The sequence below is a fragment of the Notamacropus eugenii genome, chromosome 6 (genome assembly GCF_028372415.1).
Source record: "Notamacropus eugenii isolate mMacEug1 chromosome 6, mMacEug1.pri_v2, whole genome shotgun sequence".
NCBI classification, from domain to species: domain Eukaryota; kingdom Metazoa; phylum Chordata; class Mammalia; order Diprotodontia; family Macropodidae; genus Notamacropus; species Notamacropus eugenii.
Window position 1 is genome coordinate 260,630,036 of NC_092877.1, and position 17,802 is coordinate 260,647,837.

At 38.9% G+C, this 17,802-nt stretch overlaps 1 pseudogene; it reads left to right on the forward strand.

The window, feature by feature from the left end:
• Nucleotides 1–2,302: 2,302 nt before the first annotated feature.
• Nucleotides 2,303–5,034, forward strand: LOC140512331 (glucocorticoid modulatory element-binding protein 1 pseudogene; annotated as a pseudogene).
• The last annotated feature ends 12,768 nt before the right edge of the window (nucleotides 5,035–17,802 follow it).

A 17,802-nucleotide genomic window follows, 5' to 3' on the forward strand; every position in this document is an offset into this window, starting at 1 on the left:
AAATACAGCATGAGGCACACTGAAGAGATTCCTGTCAATAATTCAGTCACATCATCTTTTCCTCTTAGCCATGAAAGTAGCAAGTAGTGCAAAGAAGACATTTGAAATGTCCTTTTTATAACTGCACATTGATGATCACTTGCAAAGAACAGCTTGTGATGAAGAGGCTAAAACACTTCACAGCTCCTCAGATTCTTGTGAAATTACTGCGTGTAGATGTCTCTGTGTGTGTATGTGCGGGGGGCAGGAGGGAGGTTCTAATTATTGCCTTAGGAATTCATATGGAACCCTATAAATCAGTAGCGTAATGGAATCTGAGATCTTTCTTTCTTGGAGGCACTACTGTACACAATACATTCAATTAAGACCAAAGTGGATGAAGATTCTTCAAATGAAATCTCTCATCTGTTTTTTGTAACTGTCTATTTGTGTCTTCTTAGATGTTATCCTATTTAATTTGTGATCTTGACAAGTTAAGTTGAATAAATGCTGAACACAAATTTGTGGAAAAGACAATAAATATCTTCATCATTTCATGATTCAATAAATTTAGATTCAGAGCAGATGTCAACAACCTTCAGAAGTGGCATAACAAGTCCTCACTTATTTCCTTTAATTTAAAATTTCTTGAGACAATAATAAATTCTTTCTTCCCCTAAATCAGAATGGATTAGAAGCTTTCTTGTCAGTCTAGGGTCAAGGAAACTGATTGTATAGACATATGCTATTATTATACAAGAAGACTGACTTAGAAAATTGGGCCATTTCCATGTCCTTTAGGTGAATTGGTATATAGCCAAATAAGATAGAAAGTAGAGTTGGAAGAACAAATGTACACAAAAACAAAAGGAAAAGACTTGGAACTTTTAAGGGATTTATGAGTTCAGAAATGGAGGAAGACATGGAGAAGTTATGAAAAACAGAGACATCTTAAAGGAATAAAATCTCTAGGGAAAAGTAAGAAAATGCTCTTTCCTCTCTTTCTTCCTCTTCCTCTTCTTTTAGATTTTCCTTTCCCTCTCTCTTTCTTTCATCTTTCCCCAGTTTCCTTTTATGCCTCTACTGCTTCCCCTCTTCTTTTTCCTTTCTACTCTTCTCTTTTTTCTACTCCACTATTTTGTCTTTTGCCCAATAGGGAGAATACAGACTGTTACTATCTACTTCCTGACTCCTCAAGTCTACTCCAACAAAGAATGTGGTTGCATTTCCTGAATGAAAAAGGTAAACTATATTTGTTAACTGTTCTAACATGGTGAGTGCCCCTCAAAACCATTTCTAGTGTGTCATGGACTGAGGATTCCTGTTCTATATGAAATGTTCTTAACTAGGGCCTGTGAATTAAAAAAAAAATTTAACATCTGCATTTCAATTTAAATATTTTCCTCTGCAATCTTCTATAATTTATGTATTTTAAAACATTATTCTGAGGAAGGAGCCATAGGTTTCACCACACTGACAAAGGGGTTCATGGCATACACACACACACACACACACACACACACACACACACACACACACACAAAGTGAAGAATTCTTGTAGTTTTCTGCTGCATAACCTGCTGCTTTTTCTTTTTCTTAGATTTTAAAACAGTGATTAGTTAATTCTTTTTTTCCAACAAGAATCCTCTGCCATATGCTAGGTCTGTATAACATAAGCAAATGCTTGGTAAGAAATGACTTAAAATATAAGAATAACTGGACTTGAACAGACCAGTAGATTATCTAACCCAATATTCATTCAAATATAGTAAAAAGGGTTAGAAGTGGGAAAACCTAGTTGTTGACTTTAGAAGGTTAGGAATATACTGAAATATCCATGCTTTGTCCTAATATGAGAATGCTTCAGCTTTACAAAACATTTCATCCAAGAGAAGATTTTACATCAATCCATCAATAAGCATATATTAAGTAAACCTCTCCTAACTGCCAGACTGTGCTAAATCCTGGGATGATGAAGACCAGAATGAAGCAGTCAAGGAGTGCATTCTTTTAGGGAAGATAGCAAGAATGAAAAAGAATGAATGCTTTTATTAAGCTTTTAATAAGTGTCAAAAACTACTGCAAATGCAGATATGAAAACAGAGTCCCTTCCTTCAAGGAGTTGACATTCCAACAAGAGGGGAAAATACATATAAGGCACAGTTGGATAGGGCGTGGTATTTTGTTTTGGAAATTTACAGGAATGGTGAGTGGAGTTATAGGGAAATAGATTAAGAAACTTCTACCTGGAGCAAGGCAGTATTGATTTATTATGGTTCTAGAAATGGAAAAGGGTCTAGAGCACAGAACCCTAGCAGCTATAATGCATGTAGTGAGATGTTTGGAGAGTAAAGGGAAGGAATATTTTGTTCTGCCTGAAACAGAGAATCAGGTGGGACATTCCCCAATCAGCGTTGTGAAATATTTTGAGTAAAGGATACATTAGCAACTAGGGAGATCAGAAAAGGCCCTCCTGTAGGAGGTGTGTCTGAACTGAGCCTTGAAGGATATTAGGGATTGTAAGAATGAGAGGTGAGGAGGGAGTGAATTCCAGGCATGAGGAACAGTCTGTGCAAAAGTATGGAAAAAAAGAATGTCATGCACAAGGAAAGAGCAAGGACAATTTGTCTGAACTGGAGACTGTATGAAGGAATGTATAAGTTTGGAAAATAGGTTACAACCATGTTGAGAAGCCCTTAAAATGCCAGAGAAGTTGCTAGTGGACTCTGTTTAAGTCTCTGTTTTTCTGAGGAATATTGGTTTCCGTTCTGTGATAAACTTGTCCTTCAAGGTACTCCCATTGTGACAAGACTCCCTATAGGATGATCCTCAGTGGTAGCTGCAAATTCTTTCTCTAATCCCAATTAATAAGAGAGTTGAGTGCAACCCTTAGAGCACTTATCTTCCTAAAAATGTTTTTTCCAACATGGCTCTACCTAGGAAGGGGGCTGGTCTCCCTCTGAGAATATAAAACACCGTTAGACCTAGCCTATTATCCCAGAGGACATTGAACAAAAAGTAGATGACTTTGCTACCTTCTAAACAGCTTGCCAAAGCCAACCCTTCTTCCTGTGCTCTGGATTACATCCCTTCCAGTTTCTCTGGGACTTTGCTCCATCATTCTCTCTTTCTTTTGCATCTTCTTTCTCTTCCTCTCCATTGGTTCCTTTCTATATATAGGATCTCTTCAACCTAAAAATATCCCAAACAAAATCACTTCTCTCAACTCTAATGGCCTGTAAATCCTTCTTTTCTTTCTGCTATTTACTTGTTCCACTACTGACTTGTGTTATTTGCATTTCTTTACTAAAAGTTCACCCTCTAGCAATTTGACTCTAGTTTTTCACCTGACTGTTCACCCACAAGAGATGAGTTCTCAGCCTCCTGACTTCATGTGAAAGTTGGCCAATGCTAAAGCGAGTTTCCTTGTAGGGGATGTAGTTGTGATGCCAACGGAAGGGTAAAAAGGGGAGAACCCTGAAGACATCAAAACTCCAATGATCATATAGTTACAGCCTGTGTAGCAAGGGATTTATGAAACAGAGTCAAAGAACAATGTAATGGGTGTAGCCATAGAAACCCACACAATACACAAAATTGAAGAAGGGGCTAATACTAACACCACAGAAGCAAAGGAAGAGTGGAAATTGTTCATTCTATCACCTGTGGGAGGGGAAAGCCCTCTTTTTCTAGAAGAAGTTTGCATGTTTAGGAGTTAATGTGAAGTATGTCAAGTTCAGTGATCAGTAGATCAGACCCCAAATTGTATTTTTCTGTCTGAAGATTCTAAGCCTGAAGAACTGGAAAAGAGCCATTCATCATGATGAGATCGTATAGAGAAAAATGATACATTCTGAGCAGATAGATTTTTACCAGCATGAGAAGGTTTGCTCCAATACTTGAAGAAGCACCAAATTTGACCTCCTGACTAGCAGTGCACGAACACTAGTGCCAGGATAGCAGATAAGCATGGTGTAGACATGCACTTCAGCTGAAGGAGGACTCCTCCAGAGGAAAGTATTGAGGAGGCTGGGCTGAAGTAGAACTCAGCTCTCACAGCAGTTGCCACCATGGCCACTGATTGAGAGATTGAGAGGGATTGAGAGATCCGGAAATAATTTCAGAGGATGCCCTGATATTCTGGAAGGGCATAGCTAATGTGGAGCTGATGAAGGAGGCAGTCAGCAACATACAAAAGGAAATAGAGGAGCTGCTCAGGTATGTTTGGCAAAGGCTCTATCAGGTGCCTTTTCAGATTACAAATTCTGCTGTCTTTAACAATGTTGCCATCACCTTTGGCCCAGTGAATCAAAGAAAGTTTTAGACAACAGGAGGAGCAAGACAGAGCAAGAAGAACATTTTCTCTATATTCTGACAGACCTAGAACTCCAGTTGGAGGAGCAAAAGAAGCAGGCACAGAACTACAGGCTGAAATCTCAGAAAGTGCAGAATGTGATACTGATGCCCATGAACAATTCCAGATCAGCAAAAAGGCCTTGCCTCCAGTGCCTGGTCTCTAGCACTATCCTGAGCCCAGCAGCCTCAGTTCACCATCATCTTGTCCATTTCTAAAGCACTAATGGGCCAGTCATTCACCACAGACAATGTTGCCATGATTACCTTAGGGTTCTAGCCCTATGTCTGTCTATACACCGCCTTTTGGTTCCCAGTTCTTCTGCTATGCAATTATTGTCTCTTCTGCCAAGAGCAGCTCACCTGATGCAGTGATCATCCACCCTTCATTCAACCTGACACTACTGAGCTCAGATGCCATATAGGATGGGGGCCTTGGGCAACATAGCCATGGTGGCAAGCCCTGTGGAACTGGTGGCCATGGAGTCTTGCCTGACTTCTTGCAACCAGACTATGGAAAGCACTTCTGAGGATGGGCAGACCATCAGTGAAACTGATCCTGCTCCAGATTCAGAGGCTAAGAAACTTGACGGCAAAAATCCTGGAGACTGAGCTGAAGATTGAGCAGAAGGTTGTGGGAATGAGATAGAAAAGCACCAGCACCAAGTGCACGATGTGGAGATTATGGTCCTAGAGGATTAACTGGGAGCCTGGGTCCAGGAGACTCATTCTTTGATATTTAATGGTTTCTTCATTTTTATCATTTTCCTGTGCATTTCTCCATATGATCTTTTTGTTTGTTTTTTTTCCAATGAAAAGAAGAAGAAAAATCTCAGCAATGTTATTGAAAATGCTAGCCCCCTCATCCTCTTCATTTCCCCCCACCATGTGATCAGTGGACAAAATGGGAAGGGTGAATCCTCAGAGAACCAAGAGAAAACCTAGCAGCCAGAAGAAGTTGGGGGATACCCATATTGCTGATGAGAAAGACAAGTACACCAGCATCATTTTTAATAAGGGGAGTGCTTTGATAGAGGGATCAGAGTGGGGGAGTTGACTTTCTTACCTCTTAAAAGATGTCCAACTCCAGGACCCCACAGGACAGCAGTCAAATATGCCAGTGATGGGGAGGGCCAAGGTAGGAGGAAAAGCTAGTGTTTTCAAGGAAAAATGGTCTCTAGGGCCCCCATCACAGGTAAGTACTATGATAGATTTGCCAGTGGTCACTCAGAGAAGGTCTGAGCATGAATCTAAGGACCTAACAGCCTTTGAGGTAAGTATTCTCAAAGATTAATCCTAAGGTGCATCTTATGGGGAACAGGATGACCCCTTTCCCAATCTCTCTCTCCCTTTCCCATTCTGTTCTGGTTTTTAGCTTCTAAAACTCACATTATCCAGTTGTTCTCATAAATCTATGGGTTGGTTTTCTCTCTGGTGCTCATTGTTCATTATTTTACCCCCTTCCTTGTCAGCCTTTGCTCTGAAGCCACAATTTTTTATTCCTGTGTGACTCCAGGGACAAGAGAATTTTTCAGGGGCAAAGTTAAGATGGTGGAGTAGCAGGATGGACCTGTAGAAGCTCTCACCCCAGCCCATAAAATACCTGTAAAAAAATGACTCGAAACGAATTCTAGAGAAGCAGAAGTCAAAAAACAACTGAGGGAAAGAGATTTCCAGCCCAAGTCAGCCTGGAAGGCTGACAGGAGAGGTCTATCACACTGGGCTCAGAGTGAAGAGCAGCCCAGCCTTGGCCATGCGGCAAGGCAGGCATAGGACTGGAGAAGAATAGGGTACAGAATCTCAGGCAGCAGCTGTGGTTCCCAGATTCTTCAACCCAAAAATGCCAGAGACAGCTTCAATGGTCATTGAGAAAGTTCTTTCACCTGGATAAGAAGGGAACAGGGTCCTCCCTTAACTCTGGTCCCAGGTGGCAGCAGCATCCATTTTTGGAGTCCTTGGCCTAAAGACGGTAGAGGAAATTGAGCTGCTGATCTTGATCTTAGCTCTAAGTGGCAGTCTCGAGGAGGAGCACTGGCTGGTGGAACTGGAGTCAGGAGAGGGAATTCTACTAGTAGCAGGTCCTGGACAGAAAAGTTTGTGGTTGCTTCCAGACCAGAGCACAAACCAGGAGAGAAGTAAATTTCTCTTCCTTGATTGTGTCACTTGGGAGGAACTGAGAACTTACAGGTCCCTAAAGTGTACCCTCCACATAGCAAAGGACTCAAAAGTCAAGTAATTGGCTGTGAAAATGCCCAAAAAGGAAAAAAAAAATAAGTCTATAGAAGGTGACTGTCCTGGTGAACAGGTATTTTCTTCCATTCTTTCAGATGAAGAACAAAGCATACCACCAGAGGAAGATACAAAAGTCAAGGCTTCTGCTTCCAAAACTTCCCAAAAAATATGCAGAGGTCTCAGGTTATGGAAGAGCTCAAAAATTATTTTGAAAATCAAATAAGAGAGGTGGAGGAAAGATTGGGAAGAGAAATGAGAGCAATGCAAGAAAATCATGAAAAACGAGTCAACAGCTTGATAAAGGAGACTGAAAAAAATGCTGAGGAAAATAACACTTTAAAAATAGACTCACTCAAATGGCAAAAGAGGTCCAAAAAGCCAATGAGAAGAAGAATGCTTTAAAAAACAGAATTAACCAAATGGAAAAGAAGGTTCAAAAGCTCACTGAAGAAAATAGTTCTTTAAAAATTAGAATGGAGCAGATGGAAGATAATGACTTTATGAGAAACCAAGAAATTACAAAACAAAACCAAAAGAATGAAAAAATAGAAGATATTGTGAACTATCTTGCTGGGAAAACAACTGACCTGGAAAATTGATCTGGGAGAGAGAATTTAAAAATTATGTGACTACCTGAAAACCATGATTAGAAAAAGAGCCCAAACATCATCTTTCATGAAATTTTCAAGGAAAACTGCCCTAAAATTCTAGAACCAGAAAGTAAAATAAATATTGAAAGAATCCACTGATCATCTCCTGAAAGAGATCCAAAAAGAGAAACTCCTAGAAATATTGTAGCCAAATTTCAGAGTTCCTGCATCAAGGAGAAAATATTGTAGGCAGCCAGAAAGAAACAATTCGAGTATTTTGGAAATACAATCAGGATAACACAAAAATCTAGCAGCTTCTGCATTAAGGGATTGAAGGGCTTGTAATATGACATTCCAGAAGTCAAAGGAGATAGAATTAAAAGCAAGAATCACCTACCCAGCAAAACTGAGTCTAATACTTAAGGGGAAAAAAATAGTCATTCAGTGAAATAGAGGACTTTCAAGTATTGTTGATGAAAAGACCAGAGCTGAATAGGAAATTTGACTTTCAAACACAAGAATCAAGAGAAGCATGAAAAGGTAAACAGGAAAGAGAAATCGTAAGGGACTTACTAAAGTTGAACTGTTTATATTCCTACATGGAAAGATAATATTTGTAACTCTTGAAACTTGTGGGTAGTTGGAGAGATTACACATACACACACACACACACACACACACACACACACATAAACAGAGGGCACAGGATGAGTTGAATAGAAAGGGAGGAATCTAAAAAAATAAAATTAAGGGGTGAGAGAGGAATATATTTGGAGGAGAAAGGAAGAAATGGAATGAGGCAAATTCTCTCTCATTAAAGAGGCAAGAAAAAGCTTTTTCAATAGAGGGGAAAAAGGGAGAGGTGAGAGGGAAAAGTGAAGCTTACTCTCATCACATTTGGCTTAAGGAGGGAATAACATGCACGGTCAGTTTGGTATGAAAATCTATCTTACACTAAAGGAAAGTAGGGGAGAAGGGGATAAGTGGTGGAGGAGGATGATAGCAGAGAAGGCAAATGGGAAGAGGGAGTAATTACAAGTAAACACTTTAGAGGAAGGACAATTGAATAGAATAAATAGGAGGCAGCTTAGGATGGAGGGAAATATAGTCTTTCACAATGTGACTTATGGAAATCTTAGCAAAACTATACATATAAAGCCTATATTGAATTGCCTGCTTTTTCAGTGGGGATGGGTGGGGAGGGAGGAAGGGAGAGAAGTTGGAACTCAAAGTTTTAGGAACAAATGTTGAGAATGTTTTTGCATGCAACTGGGAAATAAGAAATACGGGTAATGGGTATAGGAAACTATCTTACTCTACAAGAAAAGAGAGAACATGGGGACAAGGGAAGTGAGGGGTGTGATAGAAGGGAGGGCAGATCCAGGGAAGGGGTAATAAGAATGTATGGTGTTTTGGGGTGGAGTAGGGGAGAGAGCAGGAGAAAATTTGGAACTCAAAATCTTGTGGAAATGAATGTTGAAAACTATAAATAAATAAATATTTTTTTAAAAAGTAAAAAAAAAAAAAAAAAGAGAATTCTTCATCCAGATCAGTTGCTACTTTGACTTGTAAACTTTCCCCCTCCCTTTTTTTCTTTTTCCTCCTTTTTTGCTTTGGAGTCTACTACTGGAGCCAATTGCTAATGCTTCCTCTGGTCCTTAGCATCATCTATCAACCCTCAGTGTACTGTTTTATTGAAACCAAACCTTTCCAGCCTTTGGTCTCTGGTTTGGATAAGAACTACGGGTGCCTACTTAACTTCCCTCCTTGTTTACTCTCCTATCTCTATCTCTTTTCATGTACTGTGGATGCTTCTGCTGCTGCTGGAAGATACTTATCTGGTCTGGGCAGGAAATGATGCTATAGCCTCAGCCCTTTTGCTAGGCACTGAGTAGATATCTCCTCCTGTCAGAACAGGACTCCCTGGGAAAGCAGCATTTTCTATGACCTATTATTGGAAATGCATCAGGAATGTTGCTTTTAAAAATTTTTTTTCAAAAATTACCTAATACCTCATCCCATGGGCTTTCATGAGTCTTCATCTTTCTTGGACTTTCTTGGACTCTGTGGTAGTTACCATTTTCCTTCTCTGGCTTTTATCCTGACACATTCTTCTGTTTACTTCTCTGATTATGCCTTTATCTCCTTCCCTCTGTGACTTTCTCTTATGGAGTCCTTAGTATTGGTGATTCTTAAGATTTTATTCTCATTCTTCTTATCTTGTCTTTTAAAATTTACTTGCTTTGGAAGTTTCATCACAGCTTCACCTATCATTCTTCCCAGAAGAATTTTCAGTTTTGTATCTTCAGCTTTAACATGTCTCCCAAGCTTCAGGCTTGCATTTTCCAATGACCAACTGGATATCTCCACCAGAATGTTGCATTGGTAGCCCAAAGTCAACATATGCTGAATTGAAGTTATTTTTTGTTTGCTACCTGGCCTGAGTCTTCCCAGCTTCCTTATTTCTGCTACCTGCACTAATGCTTACTATGTTTTAATACTTAAAATCAATTTTACTTTTGGCGCTTTCCTCTCCTTCACTTTCTGCATTCAATTAATTGCCAAATCTTGTGAATATATTTCCTCAATATCAAATATCCCCTAAATCTTTGTGCCATTTTAATTTTTAATAGGTTAAAAGTCCACTAAGTCTTTTGGGATATCCTGTATCATATCTAACTCCTACTTTCTCTTCCAGTGGCCACTATCCCAATAAAGACTTCTTCATCACCATTTTTTGGACTATTACACAGTACTATTACAATAGCGTGCATCAGTTTCTCAATCTCTAATCTACCCTCCTCACAAATCCATTCTTTATATCACTGGCAGATAAATTTTCTTTATATACAGATCTGATTATATCATTTCTCTTTTCAAAAACTTTCAGTCTTCACATTCCCCAGTGGATAAAACCCAAATTTCTCTCTCCTAATATTTGTGGATTTTTATAACCTAGTCCTACCATATCTGTCTACCCATTAATGGGTTTATCCCATGTTAATTTATCTCATTTACTATGTCACAACTAAACTCAATCGTTTGCTATATACCATTTGTAGCCCATCTTTTCTTATCTCACTGCTTTTGCTTGTTCCATGCCTGTTAGTTGGGATGCCAGTTCATCCTCAATCTCACCCTTACTTATTCATGTTAAATTTCAACTTTCAAAACCAATCTTAAGTGCTCACCTCCAGGAAGCCTTCTCTGATACTCCCAGATGGAAATGAGTTTTCTTTCCTTAGACCTCACTTGACATTTTGGCTTTTTCTTTATGCTTTTATCACATTCTGCATATGTTACAGACCCCTTACTAAATATGTAAACCTATGAGGACAGGAAATTTCATGGTTTTATTCTAATTGAAGTGCTTTGTGGGACTGAATATATTGTAGCAAGATGTAAATGAAGAATTGTACATGCAAAGCATTGTGAAGGATGTCATTGGATACCTATGTGACTGGATAGAGGAGATAGACTAGTTTAGCTGGTGGTCAGCCTGTGATCCATCGATACCCCAATGTCGAGGTCTACAGAAAGATTTTCAGCATCTTGGTACAGTGGAAAGAGCTCTGGTTCTGGAATCAGATGATCTAGGCTTTAATCCTAACTCTGATGTTATTTGTGTGAACTTGGGCAAGTCACAAACTCCCTGAGCCACAGTAAAATGCCTGTAAAACAAAGGGTTTGGACTAGGTAGCTTTGAGATTCCTTCTGGTTCTACGTCTATGATCTGATGTTGTATGGACTTCCCATGGAGGATTTATCAAAGGATATTGACATGAGTCTTACAGGAAGGAAGAAAGGAAGGGAGGGAGAGAGAAAAATATTGACCTACTATGTACCAGGTCCTAAATGCTAATTTATATGTATTATCTCATTTAATCCTCACAACAACTATACAAAATAGGTGCTATTATTATCCTCTTTACAATGGTGGAAACTGAGGCCAAGAGAAATTAAGTGATTTGCTAAGGCTCATAGAGTTAATTAATGACTGAAACTGGAGTTGAGTTCAGGACTTCCTGACTCCAGGCTCATAGTACTTTCCATTCCATCACCTTATTTTCTCCAAGAGATAAGGAGGTATTGATGGGTATTATTGGACTGAGTACGTAAAAGGTTAGGATCACAGAATTGTTGAAATGAGTATTGAAAGCTGGGATCATTTTGTATCTCATTTTCTATCTCCTCACATGTCTAGCATAGTACCCTGAACTTGGCATTCAATAAACATTTGTTAAATTGAAGCAGTACCTTTATCTAATCTGAGAAATAAAACCAAGACTGGGGTGAAGCTTCAGTCAACCTAATTTAGAATTAATAAGCATAACCTCATAGATTTAGAACCAAATACATAGAAAAGAGTGTGTATGTGTGGATTGCTTAATGTCACCTACCCCTCTATCCTTTGGGTGTGGCCAAAGATCATCAAAAAGTGATGGAGAGTCAGCCTTAATAAGAGACCCAAGCTTTGGCAGTATAGTAAAAGAACAAATGATTTGTAAAGAGTTAAGCTGCTCAAATTGATAATCACCCTCTGGATAAGAAAGTATATTTCAAACTGAAGGAAGAGAGGGGAAGAAAGATAGCCAAAGGTAGACACAAGGTGAAAAAATATACCATTCTAACTATTTTTTTATCTTATTTGGCTGATAGAGACATTCATTTACACATCAAATTTTGCTTATTTTAGATTAGTACACTGTAATGCTAATGTAAGGTTAATGGTGGGTGGGGGGAAGTTAAAGATCTTCCCCACCCATTAATAGGCTTCAGATACCTTTTGTTAATTTCTAATGAGGCAGTGTCCTACCCTCCAGCTCTGAATAGTGTATATATACTCTGAGGTAAGGTTTTGCTTTGGGGTTTATTTTTTGGAAGAAGGTTGGTGTGTCAGATGAGATTCTGGGCAGCCATTTTAAGAAGTCCCCTGGCTTTGAAAACCCAAATGTTGGTGCTTCTCTCCGTGATAATGATGGTAATAATATTGTCAATGGTCGGACAGTTGGGAGCTGTCTTTTTGGAGTGCTGACTTTTCCCCCTGAACTAAGTGAATATATGTCCTTAGTTAAGTAGATTGTTGATTCCTTAAAAATTGCTTTCCTTTTAGAAATGCAGATCTAAGAACCTGTACAGCAGGCCCTCCTGTGTATGCCAAGGTCCTTGCTGATACATGCACTTGAAAAGGGTAGCAATAACCTTTGTCTGCTCCCAAATATAAGATACTGCAAGCCCCAATGTCTGGTGAGTTATTCTGGTTCTGGAATCAGAGTCTGGATTAGTTATTTCCTAGAGTTTATGTATACACTGCAATCCCAGGGTTAAGTCACAATATTGACACCTAGAACAGTGATGGTGCTGGTTAGTATGTCATCTTGTTGTATCTTTTTTTGTTTTTAACCACCAGTTTAATTATCAATCATGATGGGGTAGGTTGGTAAAAAACAAAGCAAAAAACAAACAACTGAGAGCAGTTTTCTTTTCTGAGAATCCATAACAGTTGACACTCTAAGTAAGATACAAGGAAAAGATCTTATGATCTCTTTAAGATTGTGGAATCATAAATGGGGGGGAAGAAGCTGAGCCAGCAACCCAAACAATTCCAAGATGGAAAGTCCTGTACTCCAGATGTCAAATGAAGTACCTTATGAGACTGTTATTTACATCACGATGAGACAAAAAGTAATATCTCTTCCTGGAAAAGGAGTTAATGGAAAGTTTGAAGAGGGCAAAGAGAACTTCAGGGAGACCATTCCATCAATCAACCAACATGTATTTATTTTTAAATTAGTTATTTTTCCCAATTACATGTAAAACCAATTTTTAATGTTTCTTTTATAAAAGGTTGAATTCTAAATTTTCTCCCTCTTTCCTTTCTCTCCCCTTCCCTGAGATGGCAGACAAATTGATAAGAGTTTAATGTAGTCATGTAAAACATATTTTCATATTATTCTCATTGTTAAAAAATGCAGACAAAAAACACCAAAAAAAAAAAAAAAAAGAGAGTAAAAATGGTATGCTTTGATCAGCATTCAGATTCCACCACTTCTTTCTCTGGAGGTGTTCAGCAGTTCTCATCGTTAGGCCTTCAGAATCGTCTCAGGTCTTTGTACTGTGGAGACTGAGTCATGCATAGTTGATCATCATGCAATATTGTTGTTACTATATGCAGTGTTCTCCTGGTTCTGCTCACTTCACTTTGCATCAGTTCATGTAAATCTTTCCAGGTTTTTCTGAAAACATCCTGCTTACCATTTCTTACAGCAAAATAATAATCCATCACAATCATACCACAACTTAGTCAATCATTCCTCTATTGATAGGCAATTCCTCAATTTCCAATTCTTTGCCACCACAAAAAAAGAGTTGCTATAAAATATTGTGCATATAGATCCTTTTCCTTTTTTTTTAAAAAAAAAATCGCTTTGGGATACAGACCCAATAGTGGTATTGCTGAGTCAAAGGCACAGTTTTATAGCTCTTTGGACATTGTTCCAAATTGTTCTCCAGAATGGTTGAATCAGTTCACAATTAAACCAACAATGTATTAGTGTCCTAATTTTCCCAGTCCCCTCCAACATTTGTAATTTTTCTTTTCTGTCTTAGTAGCCAATTTCATATGTATGAGGTAGCACCTCAGAGATGTTTAAATTTGCATTTCTCTAATCAATAGCCATTTAGAACACTTTTTTGTATGGCTATGAATGGCTTTGATTTCTTTATCTAAAAACAGTTCATATCCTTTGAGCATTTATCAATTTGGGAATGTCTTGTCTTCTTATAAATTTGACTCAGTTCTCTTTATGTGTGAGAAACGAGACCTTTGTCAGAGAAACTTGCTGTAAAAATTTCCTCTTCCTAGTTTTCTGCTTTTCTTCTAATCTTGGCTGCATTTGTTTTGTTTTTGCAAAATATTTTAAATTTAATGTAATCAAAATTTTCCATTTTACATCCTGTAATTCTCTATATATCTTGTTGGTCATAAATTCTTCCCTTATCCATAAATCTGACAGGTAAACTATTGCATGCACCCCATAATCTGCTTATGGTATCATTCTTTTGTCTAAATCATGTACCCATTTTTATCTTATATTGATATATGGTGTGAGATGTTTTAGATCTAGTTTCTGCCAAATGACTTTACAGATTTTGCAGCAATTTTTTTTTATGAAATCATGAATTCTTGTCCCCAAAACTGGAATCTCTGAATTGATCAAACACTAGATTACTATAACAATATACATTTATTAAGCACCTAATATATTCCAGGATATAAAACCTGGGGATACAAAAACAAAAGTGAAACATCTGGTTCCTGCTTACATTCCATTGAGGAAAATATATGCACATATAATTATATACAGAGCATAATGTAACAATAAGCACCCTGACATGCACAGAGGGGCTTGCTATCACAGGTTCTTTGATCTGCTTTTCTAAAAGGAAAGGCAACTTTTGAGGGGTCAACAGTCACTTTTATCAAGCACATATGTCATTGACTTAGTTCAGGGGAAAAAGCACCCTGAACTTCAGAGAAAATACAGAGAAATCAAAATCAACAGACACTGCTTCCAGCTGCCTGATGGGTCAACAGACAGTTAACTGACCATACATATATAGTTGTCAGAAAGAGAAGCCCCAACATCTGGGTTTTCAAAGCTTGGGGTGGGGAGTGTGCTGCTTAGCAGCTTCCCAGAGTCTCATCTGGCCAAACAAACACTTCCAAAGAGTAAGCCCCAAAATAAAACCTCACCTCAGAGTATTTATACATTTTTTAGAGCCACAGACATCACAACTGTTGAGAACCAATGCTTCATCAGAAACTTAACTAAAGCTGTGGGCCTTGCTGCAGATCTTCCCTAATCAAGCTTCCCTTAATGGGCAGACCCATTAATGTGTGGGGAAGATCTTTTTTAATCACATTAAAATAATTAACAATACAAATACATATAATGTTTCTAGTTAAAGAAGCTCTTGTTTCTGTACTTTACTCCTAATAAAGACTCTTGGTTGATAAAGACAAGATTCAATCAGAGGCACTAATCAAGTGCTAAAAACTAAATACTAAAAAACAGCAAAAGATCCTATTTTGCATACCATCACACATATACAAAATGAAGACAAGGTGTTTTGGGGAGGGAGGTATGACACTTAGAGCTGGGATAGAGGTGGCATCAAGAAGGACTTTGGCTTCAAATGAAAAGTGGTGCTTGAGCTGAGCGTTAAGGAAAACCAGAAGTTTCTAGGGCCAAAAGTGGAGGAGGAATGTGGTCTTGATGAGGTTCAGACTCTGGGAACTTCCTTGAGCTCCCCTGGAATCTCCTCACTTAACCTGGCTTTTCATACTCAAATTGAGCTCCCCTTGTATCTCTCCACAGAACCTGGCTTTCATACTCAAATCTGTGACCATTGTCTGTTATCTCTCGATTGACCCACATGCTTCCCACCCAAACCCTCCATTGTCTTATATCTCCTGATAGCCTCCAGCTGTTTCCAGCCTTTGACCCTCCTTGGATTCCCTCCTTGGACTTCTCCTCAAGACCCTTCCTAAACCCCTCCTCCCATCACCCTGGACTACCAGACCACCCCCCCTCAGATCCCTCCTATACTCTTTTCTGTATTTAAGTCCTACCTTGCCTCCATGAAGGCGCTCAGATGCAATCCAGCTCAGACTCTGTCTAGCTGGGATTGTGTCTGGCCCACTTGTGAATACAAGCGTTACCAATGCTTAGGCTGCTTAAGAGGCAACCCAATTTGGCGAATCTTTAATAAACTTTGTTTTCTTTGGCTTTAAGAAGGCTTGAGTCGAATTCATTCGAGTATGACCCGGGCTGTTGGTATTTTGGGGTCCCCTTCACCCCTCAACTTCATCAGTCTGAGTTTTGACTCCTAGGGACTGGCTTGACCAAAAACTGTGGGGCATGAGAGATGAAATGACTGAGGAAACAAAGGTTTGATCTTCTAAGCATATCAATTTATTAAGCAATGCATGCCAATTGCCTAACAGATTGGTACCAGAACATTTCTCTGGCTTTGGGCTGCCCCTGAATACAGGAAGAGACAGACTTTTACATATTAAAAAATAAATAAGGCCAATTAATTAAAAGGAAACAATACAATGTTAGGTAATTTGATTCCTAATTGGATGAGATATTAGGAATTTTCCCAAGTTAGGAGGAGGAGAACAAAACAAGTGCAATTCTCTAAAATCAAAAGAAGTGTCCCATTTCCCCCATGTCTGCAAACAATTAAAGGAACATAGAAGTGACAGCTAATTGATCAGTGTGGGTCACTTTTCAGATAAGACATATTGGTTACTTGAGATGTACAATTGTGAGAAAACTCCTTGAATCAATCTTTAGATCTGATTGGGTTTTTGGTCAGCATAACCTAGGCCCTTAGTTAAGGGTCTTTAAAGATCAGGTAAAGGTGTCCAGCTTCCCAGCCACACAGGGTCAGGTTCAACCAGTGTATCAAAGTTTTCTCTCAATTCTCACAAACTGACAAAAGTTTTCTTACAGAATAGAAGTTGGACTAGACCCATATTTGAATAGAAAGGGAATTGAGCTAGCTTCAGAATTAAGTAAGAAGATGGATTCATTGTGGTTCATTCAATTCCCACAATTAATCACTTGCTGTACTAATCACCTCAATTCCCTCAGGATATTCTAGGCATGGGGTGTGGCTAGCGCATAAGCACATAGATAGAGGAATATCTAATAGACCAGTATGGTTGATCATTAGATTTCCTGGAAGGGTATAAAATGTTAGAGTACTGGGCAGGTAGAAAGGGGGTCAGCTTGTGGAAAGCTTTAAATACCAAAAAAGGACTTTAATTTGATCATATAAATAGGGAGCCACTGGAGTTTGAGCAAGGAGGGTGACATGATCAGATCTATGCTTTTAGCATATACTTTGGTGGCTGTGTGGGGGAAGGATTGTAGAATAGCCATATAATGTTGAGGGGGAGTTGTCAATTGACTCAATCACCCTTCTTAAATGAACTACTTTAATCAGGTGAGAGCATAACCAGTCAAAGGCATTAAATAAAGTAAGAACAACCTAGTAAATCAAATTAGGAAGGCATAGAGTGCTTCAGGCATCTAGGTGGCACAGGGAATAAAATGCTGGGCTTGGAATCAGGAAGACTCCTATTCATGAGTTCAAATCCAGCCTCAGACACTTACTAACTGTGTGACCCTGGGCAAATCACTTAACCCGGTTTGCCTCGATTCCTCAATCTGTTTGAGCTGGAGAAGGAAATGGGCAACCACTCCAGGATCTTTGCCAAGAAAACCCCAAATGTGGTCCTAAAGAGTCAGACATGACTGAAATACTGAAGAACAACAGCAAAGAGTGTTTTAAGCCACTGGATGAAATGATGCTTCACAGGAATTGTTTTTGATTCATTGAAGAGAATAGTCACACATATTAATTAAAAGAGCAAAGTTCCTATCCCAGAATCTGAGTGATAAGGTCACCCCTGAGGAGAGCCCAAGACCCTTAGAGGGAACCAGTCATGGTGGGAAAGGGATGAAAAAGAATCTATGTCTCTTTCCTCCTCTTTCTCCAAAGGACAACCTTGTGAATTTAGAAAGCAAAGATTTTTGGACTTCTCAGAGGTGTCCAAGTAATGTTACCAGAA